The sequence below is a fragment of the Carlito syrichta genome, unplaced genomic scaffold (assembly GCF_000164805.1).
Source record: "Carlito syrichta isolate Samal-C Ts95f unplaced genomic scaffold, Tarsius_syrichta-2.0.1 Scaffold86271, whole genome shotgun sequence".
Classification (NCBI taxonomy): Eukaryota; Metazoa; Chordata; class Mammalia; order Primates; family Tarsiidae; genus Carlito; species Carlito syrichta.
Genome location: NW_007030367.1, coordinates 386,512 through 400,030, shown reverse-complemented (window position 1 = coordinate 400,030; position 13,519 = coordinate 386,512). Strand labels below are relative to the sequence as shown.

The 13,519-nt window shown below is 39.9% G+C and overlaps 1 protein-coding gene across 2 annotated transcripts in view; it reads left to right on the top strand.

Moving 5' to 3' along the window:
* MRPS35 (mitochondrial ribosomal protein S35) overlaps positions 1-13,519 on the top strand; it is a 44,664-nt gene that overhangs the window by 20,658 nt on the left and 10,487 nt on the right. The gene's annotated exons all lie outside the window — the stretch shown is intronic.

Sequence of the window (13,519 nt, the reverse complement as noted above, 5' to 3'; positions counted from 1 at the left end):
ACCAAACCTATACGATGGGAGGCCAAAATCTGTACAGTGGCCACTTATGTACCTAACCCTGAACTGTACCCCACATGTTTTTTTTTAAAAAAAGAATACCCAGAAATTCTGGGTAAAAGAATGAACTTAAAAAATAAATAAGCCGGGCTCGGTGGCTCAGCCTGTAATCCCGCGCCTTTGGGAGGCTGAGGTGAGTGGATTGCCTGAGCCCGCGGGTTCGAGACCCACCTGGGCAGAGAGACATCTCTACAATAAATAAAAAAAAAAAATCAGCCGGGCATGGTAGCGCATGCCTGTAATTCCAGCTACACAGAAGGCTGAGGTGGAAGGATCGCCGGAGCCCAGCAGGCGAGGCTGCGGTGGCCGGGAGCAGCCACTGCACTCCAGTCTGGGCAGCCGAGTGAGACTCCAACTCAAAAAAATAAATTAAATAAATAAATAAATAAATAAACCTTTGATTTGTAAATAATTTGAGATTTAAAGAAAAGTTACAGATAGTAGAGTTCCCATATGCCCTTCATCCAGCTTCCTCTAATATTACTCTTACTTAACCAGGGTGCATTTGTCAGAATTTGCAAACTAACACTGGTGTGATACTGTTTAATAAACTCCAGACTTAAAAAAAAAAAATTAGGCTGGTCATGGTGGCTCAGCATGTAATCCCAGCACTTTAGGAGGCCGAGGCAAGTGGACTGCCTGAGCTCAGCCTGGTCTCAACTTGGTGAGACCTTGTCTCTACAATAAATCACAAAAATAAGCTGGGCATGGTGGTGTACGTCTGTAGTTCCAGCTACTTGGAAGGCTATGGTGGAAGGATTAGAGTTTTTGACTTTTTTTTTTGACTTTGAGTGAAAATTCTCAGTTATGAAGAGAATAACTATTCATGTGTAAATTTGAGAATTTATGATTCATTTTTTTTCAAATAAACTGCAGAACAAAACTCTAAAACTTTTAAAAATGTTTAATGTTATCTTTTTTTTTTAACTTGGAGTCTCACTCCCTTGCCCAGGCTGGAGTGCAGTGGCACACTCACGGCCACCCCAGCATTGGATTGGCCTGCTGGGCTCCGGCAATCCTTCCACCTCAGCCTTCCAAGTAGCCGGAACTACAGGCACCTGCTACCACGCCCAGCTAAGTTTTGATTTACTGTAGAAATGAGGTCTCACCAGACTGCCCAGGCTGGTCTCGAACCTGTGGGCTCAGGCAATTCACTTGCCTTGTCCTCCCAAAGTGCTGGTATTGCAGGCTGAGCCACTGAGCCTGTTTATTTAATGTTTATTAAATGTTATCATAAGTGTTTATTAAAATTTTTAGTTAATACATAGCCTTTTGTGTGAACGTTTGACTATTATACATTAGGGCCAATTAAGGGCAATCAATTACAGATTGAGAATCCCTTATCCAAAATGCTTGGGACCAGAAGTCCATTTTAAATTTTTTGATTCTGAGTCGGATTTTGAGTTTTTTAGAATTTTGGAGTATTTGTATATACATAATGACTTATCTTGGGGATGTGACCCAAGTCTAAACACAAAATTTGTTTCGTATATACTTTAAACATATGGCCTGAAGGTAATTTTATACAATATTTTTAATAATTTTGTGCATGAAACAAAGTTTTGACTACAACCTGTCACATAAGGTCAGGTGTAGAATTTTTACTTGCAGCATCATGTAAGTGCTCAGAAAGTTTTGGATTTTTTTAATATTTCAGATTTTGTATTTGCAAGATAGGGATGCTCACTCTGCATTTATATAGTATTAAAAAAGAGTCTTATGTCTGAATGTATTGAATTTAAGTGTAAATATATACATTTATAAGGAAGATCTTGCTATGCTTGAGCATCAGTTCATCTGTTGGTAACCAGTGTTTAGGTTTTTAAAAAGTAAGGTAGCCGGGCACAGTGGCTCACACCTTTATAATCTCAGCACTTTAGTAGGAGGCTGAGGTGAGAGGATTGCCTGAGCCCACGGGTTCAAGATCAGCCTGGGCAACATGGTGAGGCCTTTTCTCTACAGCAAATCAAAAAATTAGCTGGGCATGCTGGCACATGCCTGTAGTTCCACCTACTTGGAAGGCTGAGGCAGAAGTATTGCCTGATCCCAGCAAGTCAAGGCTGCGGTGACCATGAGCGTGTCACTGCACTCCACTCCAGCCTGGGCAACAGAGTGAGACTCAGACTCAAATAAATAAATAAATAAAAATAAAAAGTAAAGTAATTTTAGTTGTGCTTACAAATTAATTTTTTTGTGGCTTACCTAACATAGACAGGGGACTCAGTAGCATTTCATATTAGGAACGTTTGAAGGAATAGAGATAGCTGGAGAAGGGGGTCACTCTCTTACATGGTCAAAAGACTTCATGTGAAAGAGAACTTAGATTTGTTTTTGATGACTTAGAGATATAAGATAGAAACAATAGTAAGACAGACTTTAGTTCATGAAGTGAGAGCTTTCTAAAGTGCCCTCTGAAGATGCAGTGGGCTACTTTGACAGGTAGAAAATCTTCCGTGCATTGGCCATTTAGTGAAGATAGGAAAAGAAACATATCCCTTGGATAGGTAGTTATATTACATGACCTTTGGAACCTCATTTCAGCCTGGAGATTCAGTGACTCTGAACACATACAGCTGTTCTCTGAACTGCTCACGGCTTTTTATTGGTATAAATAATAAAACTGTTTAAACACAAAAGCATGAGTGAAAAGTGAAGGGAAAAAAACCTTATTGTGAGGTGAGTAAAGAACAAAAAATAACTGGTAGCTCTTCCCTTCTTTTGAGGCATTCTCATTATCATAATTCATCTGGATTTTCCAGTTCCTGGCTTCAGGAGTAACATCATAATAGCAGTTAATCTCTCTTTCCTGTATAATTGATTTTAGCAATGCCTTCAGCTTAAGATAATTAAGTTTTCTTTGAACCAGCAACATGACTGAATTAGCTGCAGCTTTATGGCTTCTGCTTAGAGAGTTAATAAACAATAAAAGCCAACCAGTTTTGAGTTTCTTATTTTGCCTGCAGCCTGTAAAATGAATTTGCCCCAAAGGAAATGACAGTGAAAGTTGATTTATGGGATTCTTTCTGTGATTCCATGACAGAATCCAAACAAGATTGCATTCTGGATTTATGCAAGAACACTTTGCTCTTAAGTGCTAATTACTTTGATGCCAGGCTAAGTAGCCACATACAGCTGTCCAAACAGATATAATGAAAGAATTCCTATATTAAAATGGGTCCTTGGTCCTTTCTAAACAAGTACTATCAGTGAAGAAGCTTTAAGAGGATGTAGATGAGTTGTGAAATTTTGCATAGCTGTTGGAACAGATTTTTTTGTTGTTGTTTTTTTTTTTTTTGAGTTGGAGTCTCACTCCGTTGCCCAGGCTGGAGTGCAGTGGCACGCCCCCGGCCACTGCAGCCTTGACCTGCTGGGCTCTGGCGATCCTTCCGCCTCAGCCTTCCAAGAAGTCGGAACTACAGGCGTGCGCTACCACCCTTGGCTAGTTTTTTGTTTATTGTAGAGACGAGGTCTCGCCAAGTTGCCCGGGCAGGTCTCGAACGCGTGGGCTCAGGCAATTCACTCGCCTCGGCCTCCCAAAGTCCTGGGATTACAGGCTGAGCCACCGAGCCCGGCCAGAACAGAATTTTTATTGAATTGGAATTTTTTTTTCCCTTCACCAACATGGAATTCATACTTGAAATTGATATTGCCACCCGGGATTTAATCAGATATTTAAAGAGCCCCTTTTTAATCCATTGTTATTTTGTTTAGGCTAGCTTTTGAGCATTTAATACTCAAACATATGCTTCCTTTTCAACCTTCCTGTGGAGATTACCTCTTAGTAACATTGAGAGGAAAGGCTTTTCAACCTTCCTGTGGAGGTTACCTCTTAGTAACATCGAGAGGAAAGTAGTTGGTAGTTTTATGTAGCACAAAGTACTGAAACTGCTCTGTAAAAGTAGGCATCTAGACTTCAGTGTAAGGATGTTACTGTTGTATGCTATTCAAAGCAATTTAGCTATAGAAGTATCAAAGTAGACTTCAGTAAGCACAGATGTCTCAAAGTTTAGGCATAAGGTGTAGAGGATTAGGAATGCTTCAAAGAATGATTATTTCAGTGCTAGGATGGGGATAAGAAACATATTCACTAGACTAGTTTTCCTTCTCAGTTTAAAGAAGCTAGACTGGGTAAGATGGCTCACTCCTTAATCTCAACACCTTGGGAGACTGAGGCAGGAGGGTCACTTGATGCCAGGAGTTTGATGCCAGCCTGGGCAACTTAGTGAGACCCCATCTCTATAAAAAAAAATTAAACTATAAAAAAAAGAAGCAAAGACTTGTAGAAATTTGGTTTACTATTTTAGTATTATATATTGTTAACATAGGAGTGAATAAAGTTTTAACCTTTGGAACCAGACAGATGTGAATTTGAATCCTGGGTCCATTACTTTAAGCTACCTGTATAACAGTCAACCATTTAACCTTTGAGGCTCAGTTTTCTTCTAAAGGTTTTTGGATGGATCAGGAAGAATTAATATAAAGTGTCTAGCAAATAGTGGGCTCTCATTAAATGTGTAGTACTATTTTTTTGTTTTTTGAGGCCAGGTCTCACTCTGTCGCCCAGACTGGATTGCATTGGCACGATCACAGCTCACCGCAGCTTTGACCTCGTATGCCTAGGTGATTTTTCCATCTCAGACTCCTGAGTAACTGGGACTACAGGCATGCACCACCATGCCTGCCTAATTTTTTTTGTGGTGTTTTTTGGTTTTTGGGGTTTTTTTTGAGACAAGGTCTTGCTATATTGCATGTCCTGGTTTTGAACTCCTGGGCTCAAGCAATCTTCCTGCTTTAGTCTCTCAAAGTGCTGGGATTACAGGCATGAGCCACCATGCCTGGATTTAATATTGTCATTAGTAATAAAATGAAGAAATAATTTTTTCTTAAAATTGCAAATTCATGGCTGGGAACAGTGGCTCACGCCTATAATCCCAGCACTTTGAAAGGCCGAGGAGGAGGATCTCTTGAGGTCAGGAGTTTGAGACCAGCCTAGACAACATAACAAGACTCTGTCTCTACAAAAAATAAAAACAGTTAGCTGATTGTGGTGGTATGCACCTGTAATCCTAGCCCCATGGGAGGCTGAGAAGGGAAGATCACTTGAGCCCAGGAGGTTGAGGCTGCAGTGAGCTATGATCAACCACTGTACTCCAGCCTTGGTGACAGAGCAAAACCTTGTCTCAAAAAAGAATTCAAATTCATTTATTCCCAATTTCTGTTTACAGCTTATATTTAATTGAATGGAATCTAGCTTTGTAATAAAATGGTTCTGAAAAGTCATGTAACAAAAATTTCTAAGTTAGTTCAGCACAGTGGTCCATACCTATAGGTCCAGGTACTTGGGAGACTGAGGCAGGAGGATGGCTTTAGCCCAGAAGTTCAAGTCTAGCCTAAGTAACATAGTGAGACTCCCGGCTCTAAAATAAGTGTAAAGAAATATTTCTAAGTGTAAAGAAATATTTCTAAGTTTGATAATTTTACATTTACTAAAAGAGTTCATTTTTGTGTGTGTGTTTTTTTTGTTGTTGTTGTTTTTGAGTTGGAGTCTCACTCTGTCGCCCAGACGGGAGTGCAGTGGCTGCTCCTGGCCACCGCAGCCTCGCCTGCTGGGCTCCGGCAACCCTTCCACCTTAGCCTTCTGAGTAGCCGGAATTACAGGCGCGCGCTACCACACCCGGCTAATTTTTTTTTATTTTATTGTAGAGATGAGGTCTCGCCTGCTCAGGCGGGTCTCGAACCCGCGGGCTCAGGCAATCCACTCACCTCAGCCTCCCAAAGGTGTAGGATTACAGGCTGAGCCACCGAGCCCAGCTAAGAGTTCATTTTTAAAGGGGATCTTTTTGTAATATTTCTGATAATATGAAGAATCCTTTTGCAGAGCCATAATCATGGTTTAATCTGTTGTATTTATGAGTTCGTTTTTATTGTGTGGCTTTACTTACTACCTGTGCATTTCTAGGTTCTATTAGAAAATGCTTGAGCAATGTTTGCTATGTTGTTTACTCTTTCTTACATTCAACAACTGTATAGTTCTTATGTACAAGATACAGTGCTAGATGTCAGAAGGACTGTCAAAGTGGATGACCCCTGCCCTTAAGTACCTTGCTTTCTGGAAGGAAATCAATGGTTATAATAGTCAATTGCAAAACATAGTAGAGGTGTAGGGACCTAGTGCTGGGAGAGGCACAGACAAGGATTAATTCTCCTTGAAAGCTGCGTAGGAGTGGTTTTAGAAGATGAGTAGGAGTATGCAGTAGAAAAGTAGATGAACTTTCTAGGCCTTGTGGGCTTGGAGAGCAGGCAGAGTTTGGTGTGGCCACAATATTGGATTAACAGGGCATAGGTAGGCAGAACTGGCCGTAACTTGTGGCTGATCGCGAAGCCCATTGTGTAGTATGTTTATGAAATGTCGATTTGTAACCAGAGGCAACACCAAGCTGATGCAGCACTAGACTAGTTGTTTGAAAAGGCACCTTTTGTACTATTTTAGTGTTTATGAAAGAGTAAATCATTCTATGTGAAATTACAAGTGTACTTTCATAAAAAATTGGCAAATGTTTATGGATTGCCTATTATCTGCTTGGTGTTGTTGGATATGCAGGTTAATACATAATGGGGAAAACGTAGCCTCCAGGTGAGGAACACTGTTGTGGGTTTAGTAATAATTATTACAGAAGTGTTAAGAGTTGTTTTAGTTTGGGCTGCCATAACAAACTACCATAAATTGAATGGCCAAATGACCATAACTGTGTCTCACTGTTCTGGAAGCTAGGAAGTTGGATCGAGGTGCCAACATGGTTGGATTAGGGTGAGGACCCTCTTCCTGGTTTGCAGATGGCTGTGTCTTCTTGCTGTGTCCTCATGTGGTAGAGAACAGAGAGGAAGGAAGCCAACTCTTGCCGTCTCTAGTCCCATCATGAGGACTCCCTCCTCATGACCTCATTATCCCAAAGACTCTATCTCCAAATACTTTCATACTGGGGATTAGAGTTTCAGCATATGAAATGGGGGGCTGAGGGACACGAATATTTGGTCTCTAGCAAGGGATGTATCATGTGCTATTTGATTTTTATATTATTCTCTGCATAATCATTTCTTGTATATCCTTCAAGGTTTTAACCTGCATTGAGCCTTTTATTTTTTATCTGTCTCCTACTTTGTATAGATAACAAGCTATACTAACTCATTTTACTTTCTATATTGGTCACTAAAACACTAGATTGCAGTCATCTGAGTCACTGGTTGTTCCTTGAGTGTTTTCTCTTTCTAACTAATTGTAAGCAGGAATCTGAGCTAATTGTATTTTGTACTTCAAAGTATCTAGGTCAGTGCTAGGTAAAAACATGAAATGTTTAATAACAGCTGTTGAAACATTGCCTGCTCTTGAATATTCATAGACTTTTACAGTCTACTTATGGACTTCAACTCCACATATATTCAAAAGTAAGGTGACAAATCAACAACTAAACTCCCTTTTCGTAATATAAAATGTAGCACGTTTGTTAGATGTTAGCAATAATTCGTTTACTATGGATTATTAATAATTATTAATAATAGTCAAAATTATGAACTTTTTATGAACTATCTTTACAACCATTTGAGATATCTTAATTTTCATGAATGTATGATTTATATTATGTATAGATAAGATTTGTTTTTCATTGATTTTATGGTTTTTCAAGTATTTAGAAGAAAGTCTTCTAATTCTACACTTTTTTTGGAAGTTCTCCACAAGTATTTGCTTCTGTGAGTTTATTTCATAATCAAATTTAATAAAATCTATCTTCTAAGGAATATTGGCTCTTCCTACCAAGAAACATCTCTTTAACATGAAGTATATATTTTTATTTTACACTTTATACATAAACTTACTATAGTACAATGTTCCTTAAAGAAAAACAACTAACTACACACATTCATTGAACTAACTGCACTCATTCTGTAATGAGTCTGAGCATCGATGGTTGACCAGTTAGGTGAAGAGTGACTGTAGACTGCAGTTCTGCTTGTTTCCAAACAAATACATCTAGCATTTGTGCCAAAAGTGTATCTGTACTGTTGCTCTGAGAGTCAGCTGTGTCTCTGTCTCTGACTTTTTAACTCTCTGTGCTGTTTCAGATGATCATTTGGTACCTACCAGGAAGGGGATGGACTAGAAGTTGTCCCATCTTTTAAAAGTGCTTCAAAATAGTATCTTTGTTGTTGTTGTTGTTGTTGTTGGAGTCTCACTCTGATGCCCAGACTGGAGTGCAATGGCACGCTCCCGGCCACCGCAGCCTCAACCTGCTGGGCTCCAGCGATCCTTCTGCCTCAGCCTTCCAAGAAGCTGGAACTATAGGCGTGCTCATTTTTGTCTTATTGTAGAGATGAGGTCTTGCCAAGTTGCCCAGGCGGGTCTTGAACCCATGGGCTCAGGCAATCCACTCACCTCAGCCTCCCAAAGTGCTGGGATTACAGGCTGAGCCACCGCGCCCGACTTAATGTTTTGATTTATTGTAGAGATGAGGTCTCGCCAAGTTGCCCAGGTGGGTGTCGAACCCGCGGGCTCAGGCAATCCACTCACCTCAGCCTCTCAAAGCACGGGATTACAGGCTGAGCCACCGAGCCCGGCTAGTATCTTTATTTTATTTTATTTTTTTTAACACAAAGCAGTTAGTATTTCCACTCATTTAAATTAGTGCTAACTTTGAAGATCAGGAATCAACAAACTCATCTTATTTCAACCCATTCATTTTATACATTGAGAAATTAAAACTTAGAGAAAGAGTCAGGAAGGCCTTTAGTGGAGGAACTCAGACCTACACTGCAGCCTCAGGGTTTCATAGTCTTTTCATTATATCATATTATTTAGTTTTATTTCTTTGAATTTCAAAATGTTATGAAATAAGAGAGGAAATCAAATCTGACATTAACTGCTAGTTTGCTCTGTTTTTAAAATTAGCACTTGAGGCCGGGGGGTGGTGACTCAAGCCTATAAACCCAGCACTTTGGGAGGCCAAGGTGAGGGGATTGCCTGAGCCCATGGGTTTGAGAACAGCCTGGGCAACTTGGCAAGAACTCATCTCACCAGTAAAATCAAAAAATTAGCCTGGTGTGGTAGTGCACATCTGTAGTTCCAGCTACTTGGAAGGGTGAAGAGAAAGACTCACCTGAGCTCCGCAGGTCAGTGCTGTGGTGGCTGTGAGTGTGTCAATGCACTCTAGCCTGGGTGACAGAGTGAGACTCCAACTCAAAAAAAAAAAAAAATTAGCAGTTGACTAAAAATTCATCTATCTCTATAATCTGTTTTCAGCAGGTTATATCAGTGTCACCTGTGAAACTTTTAAAAATACAGATGCTTGGGTCCTGCAGAATCAGATCTCGAGCTGTGAGCCCCAAGCATGTACAATTGGTTTTGATTTTGTTTTTCTGAGTGGATCTCACTCTTAACCAGGCTAGAGTGTAGTGACATGATCATAGCTCACCACAGCCTCAACCTCCTGGGCCCAGGTGGTCCTTCCGCCTCAGCCTCCTGAGTAGCTACAACTGCAGATGGGCGCCACCATGCCCAGCCAAGTGTTAAAGGATCCACAGGTGATTCTGCTGCAGAGCCCTGGATTATGAATAATTTCCCCATTCTTTGAGTGATATTAATAAGAAAACTGATGAGAAGGTTGGCCTTTTGAAAGATAGTTTTTGTATATGTATAGGTTGAGTGCCCCTAATTTGGAAATTTGATATCTGAGCTTCTCTAAAAATGTGGAACTTTTTGAGCACTGATGTGACACTCAAAGGAGTTGCTCATTGGAGCATTTTAGATTTTGGATTTTCAGATAAGGACTGCTCAACAAATAAGTGTAATGCAAATATTCCAAAACACAAAAAAATTCCAAACCCAACACTTCTGGTCCTAAGCATTTTGGATAAGGGATATTCAACCTGGATCTAGTATCGGAGTTGAAGTAAGGGTGGTAATTAGGATGAGAGGGACAGGCAAAAAATGGAGGGATTTGTGTATCATAGATAGGAACTTAAACTCGATGTGATAGGTAGTATAGGCAGCTGTCTTTAGATCCTTGAGTGAGATAGTGACACATTGAAGGTGACAATCTCTTATTTCTTTGCTTCGTGTTCTTCATTTCCACCCAGTGGCTGAAGTCATAAAGCTGATAATTATCTTGTTTTCTTCCCTCTTTCCTGATAGCTAATAAGTTATCAAGTCTTTTAAATTTTAGCTTTTAAATATCTGTTAAAACTGTTCCCAGCCAGGCTCGGTGGCTCAACCTGTAATCCTAGCACTTTGGGAGACCAGGGCAAGTGGATTGCCTGAGCCCGCGGATTCGAGACCAGCCTGGGCAACTTGATGAGACCTCATCTCTACACTAAATCAAAAATTAGCCAGGCGTGGTAGCGCCCTCCTGTAGTTCTGGCTACTTGGAAGACTGAGGCGGAAGGATCACTGGAGCCCAGCAGGTCTATGCTGGGGTGGCTGTGAGTGCGCCACTGCACTCCAGCCTGGGTGACGGAGTGAGATTCCAACTCAAAAAAAAAAAAAAAAACTGTTCTCTCCCATTATTCCTAGTATATAGAATGCTCTAGTATAGGTTTTCATCTTTTACCTGAAAAACTGTAATAGCCTTTTGATGGATTTCCCTGTCTCATCCACCTTCCATATTGCTGTTAGAGAAATTGTTTTAAAAAACAAGTCTGTTGTACCATATTTCTTTATGAAATCCTTCAGTGCTTCTCCTTAGCATGTCATTCGTGGTGGTTTGCTTCCTCTTTACCAGCTACTCAAGAAATACACGTTATGTATCCTGTACCTCATCTATCATGAACACAATGTGTTCTTTCTTAACTTTGTCATTTCCTTTCATCCTTTTTTCAAATCGATCAGCCTTGCACATTCACATGAATCCTTTAATACACTTCAAATGTGACCTCTTCGATGTTTTCTGCCCATCCTTTTTCCCTTGTCCAGTCAGCACTTTTTTTGATACTTTTGTGGTAATTGCCTATATACATGCCTGCTCACCCACATTAGACTGTGAGATCACTGTGGGCAAGGACTATATATACTATATATTTCATTCATCTTTATATATCCAGGCATCTAATACAGTGTCTGGCATACTTGCATTCAGTAAATGTTTTTTAAAACTGATCTAAATTGAATTGAATTCCTTGACATACTAAGTTAAAAATTTAGCTTTGGCGGCTGAAAGAATTGACAGTAATTTTTTTTCACTTTTTATGAATATTTGCCTCTTTATTTTTTTTTATGATTTTCAATTTACTTGGGATTTTTTTTTTAATGGTTAAACTGTTTTCCCTCATACAGCACAAGGCCTTACTTGTAATCATGAGAAGTGGAATATTACTATGATTCATGTCCTAGTTTAGGCAGTTGTAAATAAGATGGTAAGAGGTAACAAATTTCTGTGTTTAATGGATCAGATATTTCTTTGCCTTCTGTTACATCAGAATGCACTGACCATTGCATGAATGAGCTGTTATATGGGATTTTGAATGTTAAATTTATGCTTACAAAGGAAAAAAGATGATGAGTTTAAGTTATTCTTTTGTTCGCTGATATTCTTTTACCATGTCTCTAGGTTCCTTAGAACATGTTGTTCTAACACTAACAAGCCGTGTGGTTTTGGGCAAATTAGTAAATTGCTCTGGGCTTTAGTTTCCTGGTCTGTAAGCAAATGATAATAGTACTAGCAGAGTTGTTGTGAGAGTTAATTGAGTGAATGAATACATGTAAAGCACTTACAATAATGCTGGCATGCCGCGAGTATTCTAACAGCTGTTCAGCTGCATCCCCTGCCACTTCCCTCTCACAGGCCTTCATTCACTTCCTTGAATGTGCTAAGCCCTTTCCTGCATCAGGGCCTTTGTGAATACTGTTTCCCCCACTGGGATTACAGTCTTCATCTGACTGGCTCCTCCTCAACTTGAGGTCTCTCATTAGACTGGAAGTTCCAGGAGAACACAGTACCTGGCCAAGTAGTTGTGCAATGAATATTTATTGAATGAAAGAGTGAATAATTGAGCCAACTGGAGAGGAGAACAGGATCACGTGGAATGGAAAGTTGCTTCTTCAAGGATTGTGGTCAGGGCAGGTTCTCTCATTGCAGGCAGGAACGAAAAGAAAGGCTGTGTGTGTGTGTGTGTGTGTGTGTGTGTGTGTGTTTGTGAGAGAGAGAGAGAGAAATACTTATACATTAAATAGTGAAATTATAAATATTTGATGGTTGGAGAATTAAAATAGGAGTCTATAAATTAATCAAGCTCTTTGCCTAAATGATCGGTTAGAACTTAAGATGGTATTTTCGATTGCTCCCAGTAATTTGAAGATGCTGTTGTTTGTGTTTTAAAATTAATGCATTCCAACCACACTTCAAAAAAAGGAACTCTTAAACAACTGACCACTTCAGTGCTTGGTGTGGTTTTTAGAAGCTAAAAATTTGATGGTAGAAGCCAGGAGCAGTGGTACATGTCTGTAGTCCCTGCTACTTGAGAGGCTGAGGCAGGAGGATCCCTTGAGCTCAGGAGTTCAAGACCAGTCTGGGCAACACAGCAAGACTTCATCTCCGTTTAAAAAAAATATATATTTACACACACACACACACACACACACACACACACACACACACACACACACACATATAAAATGAATTTAGAGCACATACACCAAGTGTTACCAGAATTAATTGGCTGTGTCTTTGGAAGATAGAATTATAGGTGATTTTTTTTCCTTCTAATTTTTAATAGTTCTCATCTTTTCTATGAAGAGGTATATAAAATTGTAACCTGCAGATTCAATCAGAATTTAATTCTGAATTGTTATTAGTATTAACCCCCTATTTTCAGGGGCTCTTAATAAGAAACCAAACTTTTTGCTAAAAGACACTGAAGTTTTTAAAAAGTGGTAAAAAAGAGAAACTGTTACAAAGAGGCCATTTTGTTACATAAATATAAAAATTAGTTCAAAATTGTTCTTAAGTTTAGCATCTTGGAAAGATACTGCATATTTTTAAACAGTACTTTGTGACAGCATAATTTCTTTCTTTTTTTTTTGAGTTGGAATCTCACTCTGTCGCGCAGACTGGAATGCAGTGGCACGCTCCCGGCCACCACAGCCTCGACCTGCTGGGCTCCAGCGATTTTTCCGTTTCAGCCTTCCAAGTAGTTGAAACTACAAGCGTGCACTACCACGCCCGGCTAATTTTTTATTTCTTGTAGAGATGAGGTCTTGCCAAATTGCCCGGGTGAGTCTCGAACCCACGGGCTCAGGCAATCCACTAGCCTCAGACTCCCAAAGTGCTAAGATTACAGGCAGTGCCACTGAGCCCAGCCAACTGCACAATTACTAACTGGAATGTGTCATGTCATTTCTAACTGGCTATGAGTTAATTGTTGGAGCTAGATGATGGGTGTGTGGCAGTTCGTTGTGCTGTTCTCTTTACTTTTGTAT